Raw genomic sequence first — 17,494 nt, forward strand, 5'->3', positions numbered from 1 at the left:
AGCCAAGGAGTGGCAGATGGAGTTTAATTTAGATAAATGTGAGGTGTTGCATTTTGGAAAGGCAAATCAGAACAAGACTTATACACTTAATGCTAAGATCCTAGGGAGTGTTGCTGAACAAGGAGACCTTAGAGTGCAGGTTCATAGCTCCTTGAAAGTGGAGTCACAGGTAGATAGGATAGTGAAGATGGCATTTGATATGCTTGCCTTGATTGGCCAATGCAGGAGTTGAGAGGGCATATTGCAACTGTGAAGAACATTAGTTTGGCTACTTTTAGAATACTGAATTCAATTCTGGTCTCCCTGCTGTAGAAAGGATGTTGTGAAACTTGAAAGGGCTCAGAAAAGATCTACAAGGATGTTGCCAGGGTTGGAGGATTTGAGCTATAGGGAGAGGCTGAATAGGCTGGGGCTGTTTTCCCTGGAGCGTCGGAGGCTGATAGGGTGACCTTAGAGAGGTTTAAAAAGTCATAAGCTGCATGGGTAGGATTAGCAGACAAGGTCTTTCTCCAGGGTAGGGGAGTTCAGAACTAGAGGGCATAGGTTTAAGGTGAAATGGGAAAGATATAAAAGGGACCGAAGGGGCAGCTTTTTCACTCAGATTAATTTTGAATATTTGGTTGGCACGGACAAATTGGACCGAAAGGTCTGTTTCCATGCTCTACATCTCTATGACTCCATATAGTAAGCATAAAATTCTGATGACTACTATCTTTTAATATTGCAAAATGATGGCTTCTTTGTACAGAGAGAAAAGGACCTACAGGACTACTGGCACTTGTGGGATTGTACTGCTGTGTACCTGTGTGCCTTTCCAAGAGTAGAGTGAATGAAAATCAGAATCTGACAGAAGAAAATAAGAAAAAGAAAACGCAAGGTATTCAATGCAATAAATCTTGCTGCTGGTCTCTGTGTTACTTGTGTTAAAAAATGGGTCTTAAAAAACCCTATGGAAATGTTCTGTACCCTACGTGTGGAAAGCTTTTCCTCAACAGTAGCAATTAAATCACTTGGAGCAAGTTCTGTTTCCATCACATTGACAGCCACGAAGATGCTGTGTCAAATTAAAATGACAAACTGTATGCGTGAGAATAAAAATAAGTTCCACAACACACAGGAGAGACTATCGCTATTTTCTGAGCAATCTTGGCATGAGGCTAAATTACTGCTCACGTTTGTACTTGTTTGTGAGTTGTCATAGCTACACAACAATCAACAATTGGAGTCTCCATAAACCGCTGTCAGAGCTTCCATAACTACCTTTCACCTGTCAATGCTTAGTTAGGCTTTTTCCCTCTTGACGTTGGAAGTGATGACTTCCATTGAGTGGTAAAACTACAGTCATCAGCCTGAAGGTGCTGGTATTCAAAAGGAGGCCATGTTGCAGTTTGAAGGGAAGCTCAGGGACAGGAGCTGTTCGATGGTGTGGGATGGAAGCTTATGACGATACCAAATTTGTGAATAGGACTATTCTGATCATTTTTAACCCAAACAATAACAAATCAAATCCAGAGAACTACTTGCTCCATGGCAATTGCAATGCCCAGTCAGAGCCAAGACTTTGGCACTATGGGTGCTCTAACCTTTGATGGAGGTGCTGGAGGGAGGAAGAAGTGTGAAAAGGCTAATAGGGGTCAGAGATACATCAGTGAGAGGGGTCAGTTAACATTCATTCAGGTGTGGATGGCACTCCAGGTGTTGACTCCCAGGTCTCTCTCCCTCTCCCCCTCCACCCCTCCTCCCCTTACCTCCACCCTCAGCCAGAGGTCATGGTTCATGTTGGGACCAATGACACAGGAGGAAAGAGGAATGAGGTACGACTAGCAGGCTTTAGGGAGTTAGGGATGACATTAAAAAGCAGGAGTTCAAAGGGAGTAATCTCCAGGTCACTCTTGTTGACATGCAGTAGGGAGTATCGGAATAGGAGTGTAGAGCAGATGGAGATGTGGTTGGAGAAATGGTGCAAGGCAGAGGAATTTAGATTCCAGTGGGGTTATTTTTGAGGGGGGTCGGACTTGGAATACGTTGAATGAGTTACATCTGAAGAGGAGTAGAACCAACATCCTCATAGGAGATCAGGTAATGCTGTTGGGGCAGATTTGAACTAGACTGGCAGAGGAATGGGGTCCTGACAGGTAATTTAGAAAGGAGAGAATCTGAAGTGGAATTAGATGTTAAACACAAATCCAGATGACAGAGGCGAGATAAGAAAGAAGTGAGTCTATCAAAATGAATATGGTTTAGTACAAGGAACCTAAAGAATCAGACAGATCAGCTGAGGGCACAGAGAGGGAGCAGGTACATAATATAATAACCACAACTGAGACTTGGCTGAAAAGTGGGAAAAATTGGCAGTTTGTCATTCCAATAGGGCATTCAGATGAGGTATGAGAGAGAGAGAGAGAGAGAGAAAAAGAAAAGGAGAATGTCACAAAATTCATTAAGGAATCAATTAGGGCAGTGAGGACAGATGATATAATTTAAGAGTTTGCTCCCTCCCTACCTTGTACACTCAAACTATCTCTCAGTTAACATTTGGGTCTTCAAAATCCAAGAGAACCTTTTTAATCAGTACGTAGAAAGCTCAATAAGAGAGGTTTGTTCATTATATAATTTCAGTTGCACCACACTGTAAACTTTCGCTATAAATTCTGTGTCTTACAATCTTATATTCCACAACCACCTGATGAAGGAGCAGCGCTCCGAAAACTAGTGCTTCCAAATAAACCTGTTGGACTATAGCCTGGTGTTGTGTGATTTTTAACTTTGTCCACCTCAGTCCAACATCACACCTCCACATCACAATAAGACAGGAGACAGTCCTGGACCTAACATTTGGAATTGAGCCCAGGCAGATGTAGGGTGTATTGTTATGAAGCTGTGGGCGTACTGTACCTTTAAGAGAGTTAAAAGCTAGAAAAAACTACCTGACAACACCAAGTGTTCTGAAAAAGGATACGATGTAACATGTGCTTCAGCTACTGGGGTAGCTAGGGTAGCTGGTTGCCTGGAAACAACAAAACAGATTTGAATTAGGCCAATCAGTTTAAATTTTACCCTGAAAAATACCAAACTCCAATCCAGTTTGAATTGAGTATATTGACAATCTTAAAAGCCAATGACAGAATCTGATGCTTTGGGGGGGGGGGGGGGGGGGAAGGGGGGGAGGGGGTGGTATAAGACTGGTGAAAATTGAACACTTGAGAGGAGGACTGCCAAACTACCAGCCTGTAGTGATTGCCTGAAAAATAGCTCTCTTAAAGGTACCTTTATTGCTCAGTAACTGGTGAAGCAGAATCCCCAAGAAGAAGAAAAGACAACAGGAATACAGAGAAGAACCGAAAGCTGCCTGGGTTTTTGAGATAGATTAGATTAGATTACTTACAGTGTGGAAACAGGCCCTTCGGCCCAACAAGTCCACACCGCCCCGCCGAAGCGTAACCCACCCATACCCCTACATCTACATTTACCCCTTACCTAACACTATGGGCAATTTAGCATGGCCAATTCACCTGGCCTGCACATCTTTGGACTGTGGGAGGAAACCAGAGCACCCGGAGGAAACCCACGCAGACACGGGGAGAACGTGCAAACTCCACACAGGCGGGAATTGAACCCGGGTCTCAGGCGCTGTGAGGCAGCAGTGCTAACCACTGTGCCACCGTGCCGCCCACGGCACAGAAGTTTTGTTTTATAAATCATAATCAGGAGTTTTATTGGACTAGTATTATAGAAGGGAAAGTGAAAGATACGTTAGAGGAAGGAGTTGTAAATAGTTGTCAGTTAATTATTCTCTGTTATACTTCAAGAAATAAAGTTGTTAATTTTTACTTTAAATACTTCTTGGCCACTGGAATTTTCACAGATTACTGCTCAGGATAACTCTTTTCTGTGTTGTGGGTTTTAAATTAACAGAAGGGTTCACATCATGTCATAACAGTTTGGGGGCTTGTCATTGGGATTTGATTCGATTCCCTACAGTGTGGAAACAGGCCCTTCAGCCCAACAAGTCCACATCGACCCTCCAAAGAGTAACCCACCCCCCTCTGACTAATGCTCCTAACAACTATGGACAATTTAGCATGGCCAGTTCACCTGACCTACACATCTTTGGAATGTGGGAGGAAACCGGAGTACCCAGAGGAAACCCACACAGACACAGGGAGGATGTGCAAACTCCACACAGACAGTCACCCGAGGCTAGAATCGAACCTGGGACCCTGGCGCTGTGAGGGAGCAGTGTTAACCACTGAGCCACCGTGTTGCCCCTGGTTTGAACTGGTTTAGACAGATTTGAATAAACTGGGGGTGCAAAAAATTCCACCAGATTTAAACACTTGCAGGTTAGTCTCCTAGGTCTTTAAATAAAACGTAGGTGAGACCATTTGTTTACTTTCCGTGACTTGTGGTTAATTAAATTAAAAGTGAGAGAAATGGCTTTTAAAATTGCTGAAGAGGTTCTGGGATTTGAAGATGATTCTCACATTTGCCAAGAAAGTTTAGAAGGAAAGAAAAAGACCATACTTTTAGAATTAGCAAATAAGTTAGATCTGGGTTTAATCAAAGACAAAAGTAAAGCTGAAATTGTAAGGGAGTTACTCAATCACTTAGGCCTTTCAAAGAAACAGACAAGTGTAGTACAGGTAGAAAAACTTAAATTACAATTGAGGAAAATGGAGTTAGAAGATAAACAAAGAGAAAGAGGAAAGAGAGAAAGAAAGAGAGAAGAGAGAGAGAGGAAAAAGAGAGAGAAGATTCTTAGCTGAGCAAGGAGAGACAAAAAGAGAGCATTTGAACTTGAGAAGTTGCGACTTAGTCAGCAAATTCAAGTTAACAGGATGGAGATTAAAAGAGAACTTACTGATATATACAAATATGTCAAAATCCTGCCACATTTCGATGAGAAAGATGTTGAAGCCTTTATTTCATTTGAAAACTTGACTAGGCAGATGGAGAGGTCCGAGGATTTATGGGTAATGCTAGTTTAGACTGAACTGGTAGCAGAGTTAGTGAGGCATTTGCCACATTGTCAGATGAGGTGTCAAGAGATTATGAAGAGGTTAAACAGGCTATTTTAAGTGCTTATGAACTGGTACCAGAAGCATATAGATAGTGATTCAGAAACACAAAGAAGGAACCAGGTCAGACTTATGTTGAGTTTGAAAGAAGTAAACATAATCAGTTTGATCGATAGGTGCGTGCTTTGAAAATAGATAGGACCTTTGAGGCTCTAAGAGAGATTATTCTGCTGGAGGAGTTTAAAAACTCACTTCCAGAGATGGTAAGAATTCATGTGGAGGAACAGAAAGTTCAGGAAGTGAGAAGGGCCGCAGAGATGGCAGATGTGTTCCTGTTGGTGCAAAAGACAAGCTTCCGTCCAGAATTTCATCCTGTGAGGGACAGAAGTTGGAAGAAGGGGAGACTGTACTCTGCAAAACCAAGAGTAGAGAGCACCAGCAATAACTTACCACAGGATTAAGAAAAAGCCCAAGAGGGTGGACTGGAGGTGAAAGGCCTCAGGTGTTTACACTGTGGTAAAGTGAGACACACAAAGTCACAGTGCTGGTCTCTAAAGAAAGGCACTGTGGGAAAAGATGAGGTAAAAGAAGCTAAGCCAGTGACATTAGTGAAGGTCGTAAAGGAGACCCCAAGAAGAGCTGAGGGAGCTGCAGGAGAGTGCCCAGCCTAGGCAGGGGCTGAGTATGGAGTTAGTACCTGATCTCTACAAAGAATTCACCTCTGTGGGTAAAGTTTACTCAGAAAGAACGGAGGGGGAAGGACAAGAAGCTATAATTTTGAGAGATACAGGATCTAACCAGTCGCTGATAGTAAGGGATAAGCGAATATGCACTCCTTCTGGTCTGTTACCCGAGAGTGTGGTAATTTGTGGGATAGATGGACAGAAATTTAGCATTCCCCGGTGTAAGATCAGGTTGGAGTGCCAGATCAAGGTTGGGGAAGTAACAGTGGGAGAGATTGACAGAGGGTCAGTTCCAGGAATTCCTTTTGCTTTTGGGAACGATTTAGCAGGATCCAAGGTGGGAGTGACACCCCTTGTTGTGGAGAAGCTCAATGAGGACCAAGAAACTGAGGAATTAAAAACAGAAATATCCTGGTATTTTCTCGGACTGTGTGGTAACCAGATCCCACTGTCATAAGTCATGGCACAAAATGAAAACTAAACAGAAAGATGAAGGAGTTGAGGTTCAGTTAGTGGATACCCTGTTTGATGTTATGGTGCAGGAAAACCCTGAACAGGCAGAGGGTCAGACAGAAGTGTTTACTCCTGAAAGGCTAAGGGATTTGCAACGGAAAGACAAGATGATAAAAGGTACATATGTGGATGCATACTCCGAAAAGGAGGCAGAGAATATTCCAGAGGGTTAATATCTGAAAAGATAGAATCCTAAAGGTGGAAATGGAGACCACGGCAGGTTAGTGCAGAGGAGAAATGAGCCAAAGTGCACCAGATTATGTTGCCGGGAGCATACAGACAGGAAGTGTTACGGGTAACACATGAACTATCTGGAGGAGGTAACCTAGGGGTATGAAAGGCTCAGGCTAAGGTACAAAAACATTTTTATTGGCCTGGAATGCACAAGGGTGTGGTTAACTTCTGCTGGATGTGTCTCACATGCCAAATGGTTGGTAAGCCTCAGGCGATAGTAAATCCAGCCCCTTTGTTGCCAATTCCTGCATTTGAAGAACCTTTCACACGGGTTATAATTGATTGTGTAGGTCCCCTCCTGAGAACTAAAAGTGGGAACCAGTATTTATTAACAATAATGGATGTGTCTACCAGATTTCCGGAAGCAATTCCATTGCGGAGTATCAAGGTCAAAAGGGTGATAGACGAGTTAGTAGCTTTCTTCACACGGGATGGGCTACCCAGAGAGATTCAGTCTGACCAAGGGTCAAATTTTACTGCGAGGCTGTTTGAGGCGATTACGGATAGCTTAGGTATACAGCACTTTAAATCCAGTGCGTATCATCCTGAATCCCAAGGAGCTTTAGAAAGGTTGCATCAGACTTTGGAGACCATGTTGACAACATACTGTCAGGATTACCCAACTGATTGGGATAAAGGGATCTCATTCGTACTGTTTACCATTAGAGATGCCCCAAACTAATGCACTCAGTTCATTCCCTTCGAGTTAATCTTCGGGCATGAAGTGAGAGGCCCTTTGAAATTAGTTAAAGAAAAACTGACAGGACCAAAGTCAGAGATCTCATACTTAGATTATGTATCAGAGGTGAGGGAGAGATTAAATCGAATAGGTGAGTTAGCTAAAGAGCACCTAAACAGAACAGTGTAGAATGAAGCAGGTGGCAGATAAAAGCTCTGAGACTCGGATGTTTCTTGAAGGGATGATGTATTAGTACCGTTACCAGTGATAGGAGATCCCTTCCAAGCCAGGTTTAGTGATGCCTAACAAACTGAGAAAAAGTTGAGTCAGGTGAACTATCCAGTAAAGATGCCAGATAGGGAAAAACAGTATCGGGTACGTCATGTGAACATGTTGAAACTGTATAAAACCAGAGAGAAAGAACTGGAGAAACAGGTGTTAGTTACTGCCCCGCAGGGTGACGAATCAAATCCAGATGATGTGGATCGTGAGGTGCCTCAAAATAGATTAAAAAATGAAGAGGTCCTTGAGGAGTGGGATAGGTTAGTAAGCTATCTGTCTCAGGATACAGAACACAGTTGAAAGATTTCTTACTGCAGTATAAGGACATACGTAACAATCAGATGAGAAGGACTAATGCTATTGTACATAAAGTAGACATAGGGAATACTGCTCCGATAAAACCACATCCCTATCGGCTTAATCCTCTCAAAACAGGACAGGTCCAGATGGAGGTGGAGGCCATGCTTGACGAGGACATCATCGAACCCAGCCAGTCAGTGGAGATCACTGATTGCCTTAGCTCCCAAACCGGGTGGGACTTAACGATTCTGCGTGGATTATAGGAAGGTTAATGCTGTTACAAAATCAGACTCATATCGAATTCCGAGATTGGAGAACTGTGTGAAGAAAGTCGGACAAACCAGTTCCATCACCAAGTTAGACTTAATGTGTGGTTACTGGCAGGTACCTTTATCAGAGATGGTGAAAGAAACGTCTGGGTTTGTAACCCCAAATGGGCTGTATCAATTTATCAGAGATGGCGAAAGAAACGTCTGGGTTTGTAACCCCAAATGGGCTGTATCAATTTATCAGAGACGGTGAAAGACACGTCTGGGTTTGTAACCCCAAATGGGCTGTATCAATTTATCAGAGATGGTGAAAGAAACGTCTGGGTTTGTAACCCCAAATGGGCTGTATCAATTTATCAGAGATGGCGAAAGAAACGTCTGGGTTTGTAACCCCAAATGGGCTGTATCAATTTATCAGAGACGGTGAAAGAAACGTCTGGGTTTGTAACCCCAAATGGGCTGTATCAATTTATCAGAGACGGTGAAAGAAAAGTCTGGGTTTGTAACCCCAAATGGGCTGTATCAGTTTATCAGAGATGGCGAAAGAAACGTCTGGGTTTGTAACCCCAAATGGGCTGTATCAGTTTATCAGAGATGGCGAAAGAAACGTCTGGGTTTGTAACCCCAAATGGGCTGTATCAATTTATCAGAGATGGTGAAAGAAACGTCTGGGTTTGTAACCCCAAATGGGCTGTATCAATTTATCAGAGATGGTGAAAGAAACGTCTGGGTTTGTAACCCCAAATGGGCTGTATCAATTTATCAGAGATGGCGAAAGAAACGTCTGGGTTTGTAACCCCAAATGGGCTGTATCAATTTATCAGAGATGGCGAAAGAAACGTCTGGGTTTGTAACCCCAAATGGGCTGTATCAATTTATCAGAGATGGCGAAAGAAACGTCTGGGTTTGTAACCCCAAATGGGCTGTATCAATTTATCAGAGATGGCGAAAGAAACGTCTGGGTTTGTAACCCCAAATGGGCTGTATCAATTTATCAGAGATGGCGAAAGAAACGTCTGGGTTTGTAACCCCAAATGGGCTGTATCAATTTATCAGAGATGGCGAAAGAAACGTCTGGGTTTGTAACCCCAAATGGGCTGTATCAGTTTATCAGAGATGGTGAAAGAAACGTCTGGGTTTGTAACCCCAAATGGGCTGTATCAATTTAAAGTGATGTCCTTTGGAATGAAGAAAGCACCCACCACATTCCAAAACCTCATGAACAGAGTTGTGGCTGGGTTAACAAACTGTGCAGTCTATTTGGACAATATAGTGATCTTTAGTAAATCTTGGAAAGATCACATGGTACAGTTGGCAGAGCTCTTTGAACGACTACGTGAAGCAAAACTGGTGATAAATTTAAACAAAATGGAATTCACAAAGGCAGAGGTGACGTTCTTGGGACATAACATCGGTCATGGAAGGTTGGCTCCATGGAACGCAAAGACGAAGGCCATTGAGGAACTTCCGTGACCATCCTCGAAGAAAGAGGTGCTTCAATTCTGAGGACTCAGCAGATTCTATCAGAAGTTTGTTCCAAACTTCAGCAGTATAGTGGCACCGTTAACCAATTTGCTGAAGGAGAACACACAGTTTCAGTGGACAGAACAATGTGCGGAGACATTCAACCATTTAAAATCATTATTAACCACCAAACCAGTTTTAACACCAACAATCTTTTTCAAAACCTTTTAAAGTCGCCATTGATGCTAGTGAGATTGGAGTTGGAGCTGTACTCCTACAGGAAGGTGAGGATGGGATTGAACTGCCAGGTGGTTACTTTTCGCAGAAGATCAACACCCACCAGAGGAAATATTCCATGATCAAAAAGGAACTATTGAGTTTGGTCCTGGCCTTACAACATTTTAACGTGTATGTTACGAACAAAGTATCGGAGACAGTTGTGTACGCGGATCACAATCCACTTACATTCTTAGAATGCTTTAAAGACATAAAAATGAGACCATTCATTGGAATCTTATGTTACAGACTCTCAATTTAAAAATCGTACATGTTACAAGTCACAAGAACGTAATCGCAGATGCGTTACCGTGGATTTAACTGATAGATTTTAGATGAGATTTGTCTTTATTTAATGTTACATATATAGATATAGGGGAAGAAATTAAGGTGAACTTATATCAAAGTTATCAGCATGTTCGGGTTAAAAGAAAGAAAAAAAAATGAAGTCATCTTTACATTATCAGTAGGGAGTGTTTTTGAGGTACTGACTATAACTCAATTCAATTTAGGATAGTTATGAAAAATGATTAGGATGGTTTGGGATTAAACATTTAAATTTATCTCACTAAGATAATGTAGGATTTAACCCAGGTTTGCAGGGAATGGCGAGTTGTTGACACAGCGATGGGGCCAGATACCTGCACAGCTCAAAAATGTCCCCATAATAACAATGGGTGGGGCCAACACGAAGGAATCCTGGATGTCAATGGGCATGATGGTTAAGGATGAAGAAAATAAAGTTTATGGCAGGTACCATGAAGAAGGCATTTGGTATGCTTTCCTTTATTGGTCAGAGTATTGAGTACAGGAGTTGGGAGGTCATGTTGCGGCTGTACAGGACATTGGTTAGGCCACTGTTGGAAAATTGTGTGCAATTCTGGTCTCCTTCCTATCGGAAGGATGTTGTGAAACTTAAAAGGGTTCAGAAAAGATTTAAAAGGATGTTGCCAGGATTGGAGGATCTGAGCTACAGGGAGAGGCTGAACAGGCTGGGGCTGTTTTCCCTGGAGCATCGGAGGCTGAGGGGTGACCTTATCGAGTTTTATAAAATCATGAGGGACATGGATAGGGTAAACAGACAAAGTCTCTTCCCTGGGGCAGTGGAGTGCAAAACTAGAGGGCATAGGTTTAGGGTTAGAGGAGAAAGATTATAAAAGAGACCTAAGTGGCAACTTTTTCACACAGAGGGTGGTGTGTGTATGGAATGAGCTGCCAGAGGAAGTGGTGGAGGCTGGTACAATTACAACATTTAAAAGGGATTTGGATGGGTATGTGAATAGCAAGGGTTTGGAGGGATTATGGGCCGGGAGCTGGAAGATGGGACTAGATTGAGTTGGGATATCTGGTCAGCATGAATAGGTTGGACCGAAGGGTCTGTTTCCATGCTGTACATCTCTATGACTCAATGACACCAAGTCAATATGGCAGAGTCCTTACAGGAGGATCAAAAATCAGAAATTGCCGGAAAAGCTCAGCAGGTCTGGCAGCATCTGTGCAGAAAAATCAGAGTTAACATTTTAGGTCAAGTGACCCTTCTTCAGATCTGAGATTTTCCAGCAATTTCTACGTTTGTTTCTGATTTACAGCATCTGCAGTTCTCTCAGTTTTTATTTCGAAGTGTGAAAGTTGTGGAGTAGGGACTTAAAAAGGAAGTTAGGAAAACGAAGTGTATGAGAAAGTATTGGCGTGTGGAATAAAAGAAAGCCCATAAGTTTTATTTTTACATTTAAAGACTAAGAGAATAACTGGAGAAAGGATAATGCTTTTTAGGGACAATGAAGGCACCCTGTGTGTGGAGCCGGAAGATATGGAAATAGCCCTCAGTGAATACCCTCTACTAATGTACATGGTGCAAAAGGATAGCACAGATATAAACATTAGGGTTCGGGAGTGTGAAATACCAGAATAAATTAATCGAGAGAGAGAGAGAAGATGTACAAACAGGTTTAGCAGCTTTAAAAGTGGATATACCCACAGGTCTTGACACAGTGTATCCCAGACTGTTGAGAGAGGAGGTATCAGTAATTTTCAAATCCTCTCTGACCACTGGAAGTGTCCTCAGGTGTGTAGCTAGAGGAATGGAGAACTGCTAACATTGACCTGTTATTAAAGAAAACAAAGGAAGGAATAGACCCGGAAATGACAGGCCAGTCAGTCTAACCTCACTCGTGGGGAAGTTATTAGAAAGCATTTCTGAGGGACAGAATGTGTCTGCATTTAGAGACACACTGATTTATCAAGGATAGTCAGCATGGATTTTTTTTAAGGCATGTTTTAATTTGACAAATTTGATTGAATTTTTTGAGGAGCTACCCGGGAGTGTTGATGAAGGTGGTCAACAAGGACTTAAGAAAGGCTTTTGATAAGCTCTCTCATGGCAGATGGATGAAGACAGTAAGAGCCCACGTGGCACAGTGGCACATTGGACCCAAAATTAGCCGAGAGGCAGGAAGCAGAGGGTGGTGGTACGGGGGTGTTTCTGTAATGGGAATTCTGTTTCCAGTGGGGGTTCCACAGGCCTCAGGGCTCTTGGTGTATATTAACAATATGGACAGAAAGGTAAGGGATATGATTGAGAAATTCACAGATGAATCGATAATTGGTGGGGGGTAAATATTGAGGAGAGTAGCTGTAAACTACTGGAGGATATCAATGGACTGGTCAGCTGGGCAGGAGAGGGGCAAATGGAATTCAATCAGGAAAAGTGAGAGGGATTGCCCTTGGGAAGGGCTAACAAAGTAAGGAATTACACTCTGAATGGCAGGAGCCTGGGAAATCCTGAAGATCAAAGGGAGCTGGGTATCTATATCCACAGATTCCTGAAGGTAGCAGGGCAGGTGGTGAAGAAGGCAGATGGCAAACTTGGCTCGATTAGCTGAGCTGTGGAATACAGGAGCAGGGAGATTATGCTGGAACTATATAAAAACACGAGTTGGGCACAGAAGGATGTGACTGCACTCAAGTAGGTGCAGAGGCGATTTGCAAGGATGTTGCCTGGGCTGAAGGGTGTTTGATGCAAAAAATGGTTAGATAGACTGGGGTTATCTTCCTTTGAGCAGTGAAGGTTGAGAGGGGATTTGATGGAGGTGTGTACAATTATGAGGAGCGCAGATGGTAGATAGGAAGGCACGTTTTTGCTTTAGTAGAGGGGGCAATAGAGATAGCCAGTAGACAGGCATAGATTGAAGATATGAGATAAAAGGCTAAGAGTAGAGTTGAAGAGAGTTTTCTTTTTAACCTGGGAGTATGAAACTCACTATCTGAGAGGTTGGTTGAGTTAGAACTTCTTGTAACATTTCAGCAGGATTTAGATTTTCACTTGCTATGCCATAGCCTTCCAGGGCAATGGGCCAAGAGCTGGCAGATATACGCATCTTTGTCGAGCCACGCAGACACGATGGGCCAAATAGACTCTTTTTGTGCTGTTAACATTTATGACAGGACTCCACTGAAATCAAGATTGCCATTTAGTTCTTGCATTGTCCCAGTTTGGACCACAACTGACTTCCTTCCGAAACAAGCCAGGCTGAAGTTCTTCCAGGAATAAAATGTGCCTGTTTCATCCTGGAGAAATATTACCCATTTCAACTCCGCTAAACATTTGGGGAATTCTTGTGAAAATGCTGCATTAGGTCTTAAAGAGTTCACATCACGAGGCTGCCAAACCCAAAGCGGCTCTCTGCACAGGGAATTGGTAATGATGGAATACAGAGAAACAGGAAACATATTAACCTGCCAGTGGTGATTGGTCTGCACACCCCAAGCATCACTCAGTGTCAATAATGTAATCATCAGGTGGGACATCACAGCCAAGACGCCAAGATGTGTGGAGTTTTATTTTGTGTCAGATTTGTATTTTTTTTTGGTTTTGTAACCCAATCATTTAATATCGCAGACTTTCATTTTTCAGTTTATTGGTTGGGCAATAACAGTAAAATTATGTTCTGTACTTATGGTGTCTCTCTATGGTAAATTTATGATGATACTGTAATTTTCCTCTATTACCTCGTTGCCAGTGCACATTATTATGCGACTGTCTCACCGTTTACCCATAGGAGAAACAGTGCCATTAAAAAGTGTGCAATTCATTCTCTAAGGTTCCGAATTAACAATAAAATTCTACCTCTGCTCTTGTGAACAGATGTAGTCTTGCGCTCATCCAGTCTAAAAACTGCTACACTTAACTACAGTTACTGAGCCATGACCTTCAGCCTAAGGCTAGTGGCAATAAAATTTTCATGCAACCATATGGAAGAATATTTGTAATAGAGATTTACTGTCAGCAACAATCCCAGAGGAGAAAATAAGGAAGCTGTAACATATTGCTTATTGTAAATCACTAAGACTTCAGCAGAGAAATGAAGTCTCCTCTAGGAAGGGCTACCCTACCTCAAACCTTTAAGTATTGGGCATGCAGCTTATCAAGAATACATATAGTGAGGCGGAAATGCTGTTTTGCTAAGTATGTCAGATGTTGTTCCAGTAAGTCCTGCAATTAGTTTCTACGGTAATTAATCATCATTACTGTAATTCCCTATTAGAGGGGAGCCTTGTTCAGAAAAGCATTAAACTGCAATATCAGTTTATTTATTTTTGCATGGATAATGTAATATGGCTGCACTGTTATTTATTTGATTGCGTTTATTTTTCAACCCGACACAATTAAACATCAGGAGCGAAATAAGAAAAGTGTAATATCTGCAATGGGCGAACTACACAAGGACTTGGTCCTTCAATTCAGCCAAATTACATATGTCACTACATGCAGGCATCGGAATGATGCCTGGAGCACAGACCTTCAAAATGCATTGTGTTTTCATTAAATCATGGGTTTGTCACAGTGAATCACAGCTGCCAGGAAGCTATGTTAAATTATGAACAGAGGCGTTCCTCGCAAAACAAATTGTCAACATGCCTGCTTTCAAGGTAATATTTAGCTAAGTGCTTATTTCAAACATAACCTTGACAACTGGAATCCACTGAAAGCCAGAAATCTGACTCCAACTTGACTTTGTTACAGGATGGCCGCTGAAGTCCTTTGACCTCTGGGTTTTACTTTGGAGGACGCCCGGGCTTATCGTATTTTGGCTAGCTTTTATAAGTCAAAGGTGTTCCCTCTTACAGCGAGGTTTATGAATAGGAGCATTGGAATTTTATTTATCCAGATTGTTGTAATTACTGGGAACCATCATACACAAATGTGGAGATGACACGGATTTTCTCAGTAATTATAATCGAGGAACCCGCAAGATTAATGGTACATTCGTATACTCACTGTCAAAGGTTACTTTAGGTTCTAACCATAGCTTTTCCTGGGCTACCTCTCTGGACAAGTGAAAGTTTCTGGCTTCAAGTGTTGCTCTTGACATCTCCCTCTGTGTGTATATTTAATCTCTAATGAAGCTATTTCTAATGTCAACCAGAGAGAAACAAAGTTAATGTTTCAAATCTGTTCTCTCTCTTTGGACCTGCTCAGTATTTCCATCACTTACAGTTTTAATTTCAGAATTCTGGCATCTGCAACATTTTGCTGATGCATTTATCGTGGTTGTTATACCAAGCTGCAACTCAGTAAGCTTCAGTCTCCGGAGTTTGTGGGTTCATGTCCCACCTCAAGAGATTTAAGCACAAAAATCCTATCTGACACTGGTGGGGATGCTACAGCAATGTCAGATGTGGTGCTTTTTTGGACTTGAAATGTTAAACTACTCTCTTAGGTGGATCTAAAAGACCATGTGGCACTATTTCAAAGAGGAGACCATCATTTCCGTTGCCCTGACCAACATCCATCCTCAAACAACTGCAAATAAGTTATCCGGGCTGTTTGTGGGAACAAATTGGTTAATGCATTTCCTATATTACAACTGCGATTACTCTTCAACAGTGCTTCAGTGGCTTTGCAAAGTCCAGAATTTATGAAAGGAGTTATGGACATACACGTTTTGTATACATTTTCTGACCTATTAGTCATAGAGCTGTACAGCATAGAAACAGACCCTTCAGTCCAACTGATCATTATCATTTTTTGAAGGTGGATTCTAAAATGGAGGCCGAAGGATTTTGGACAGTTCTGTGAAGGCTTTTTTTGAAAGGTCAGAAAGTCATTCTGGAACAATGACCAGATATCCTAAATTAATCTAGTCTAATTTGCCAACATTTGGCCCAGATATTATATATCAAAGGTTAGGGGATACTGCGGGAAAATGGCATTGAGATAGATGATCAGATATGACCTAGTTAAATAGTACAGCAGACTCAAAGAGCCAAATGACTCGTTATTGATGCTATTTTCCCGTGTTTGTATGCATCTTCTTTATAAAGCATCAATTATAGCTTTCACCACTGCTCGGATGGCTGTGATTCCCAAACACTGCATTGCTGCAATGCTGTGGTTATATAGTGCAAAAGCTGATGAAGCTGGTGTAAAACCCACCTGACCTTCCCAGAGGAGACTATCTTACTCAACTTCACTTCAAAGTTGGTGCTCAGGTACTTCAAGCAGAGTTACCCAGTGAATGGTGACAGGAGCAGAAACTCCTGTAGTGACCGAACATAAGGGGCTGGATCAAGCCATTCGGCCCTACTATGCTGTCAGATTGTGGTTGATTTTCTATCCAATGTTCCTGCCTTCAAAGTTTTTTTATTGCATGTGGCTTTGCTTTCTTGCGCTGCATGGATCCTTTCAGATTGCGGTTTACAGTAAGCATTGGTTCTACCGTGATTCCTGTTCTGCACCTGTGCTGAAAGGCCTATTATCTTGATCATGATCATTTTTTTGAAGTTGGATATTAATATGTAAGCAGAAGGATTTGGGTCAGTCCTGTAAAGGTTTTTTTTTCAAAAGATCAGCAAGTCATTCTGGAACAGTGACCATAATATATTGTCATTAAGATAGCACACGACTGCAAACAACAGTTAACAGGTAGGATGCTTACAATGTTGACTTTATGGCTTTATAACAGACTAAAACCAATAGTTTTGCTTTTATCTCAGAGCAGAAGACTTCATACTTTTAATGAGGAACGTCTTTACTGTTCAAAAATAACGAAACCAGAAAGTGTCAATGAAGTAAAGTTATTAAAAACTGAGATAGGAGTGATATTTCTCATGGCTTGCATCACTGCGATGGATACAGTTGGGAAACAGACATTCCAAATCCACAACCATTTCCATCTAGAAGGATAAAGGCAGCAGGTACATGGGAATGCCTCTTCCTGCAAGTTCCCCTCCAAGTCACTCACCATCCTGACTTGGAAATATGTCACCATTCCTTCACTGTCATTGGGTCAAAATTCTGGCATTGAGGGTCTACCTACAGCACATGGACTGCAGTGGTTCAAGAAGGCAGCTCACCCCCACCTTCTCAAGGGCAACTAGGGACAGGCAATAAATGCTGGGCCCAGCCAATGGTAGCCGTGCTGCATAAATGACAAAAAGAAAGGTTTAAATTTTATTTTGCTGCTTGTGTTAAGATCTTTATAATTGTTTTATATAAAACAATTAAAATGACCATTCACACACACATATACAAACACCGAGGCTTGGGGTTTTTTTGTGCAATAAACTTATATTCTATTGTCAAAGAACATTTGCAGCCTCCTGTGGAGAATGTTCCTCTTGCACAGCCACTCAGAGGGTCAGTGCACACCAATCAGTGTGTGAACATATTAATTTCTCGTCCTAGAAGTCACTGCTATGGACAGCCCTCTGAGGTCATGCAGTGTTGGGAGGAATTAGAGGGAATGTAGCTGGAGAATGTTTCAGTAACTAATA

Source organism: Chiloscyllium punctatum, chromosome 11 (genome assembly GCF_047496795.1).
Source record: "Chiloscyllium punctatum isolate Juve2018m chromosome 11, sChiPun1.3, whole genome shotgun sequence".
NCBI lineage: Eukaryota > Metazoa > Chordata > Chondrichthyes > Orectolobiformes > Hemiscylliidae > Chiloscyllium > Chiloscyllium punctatum.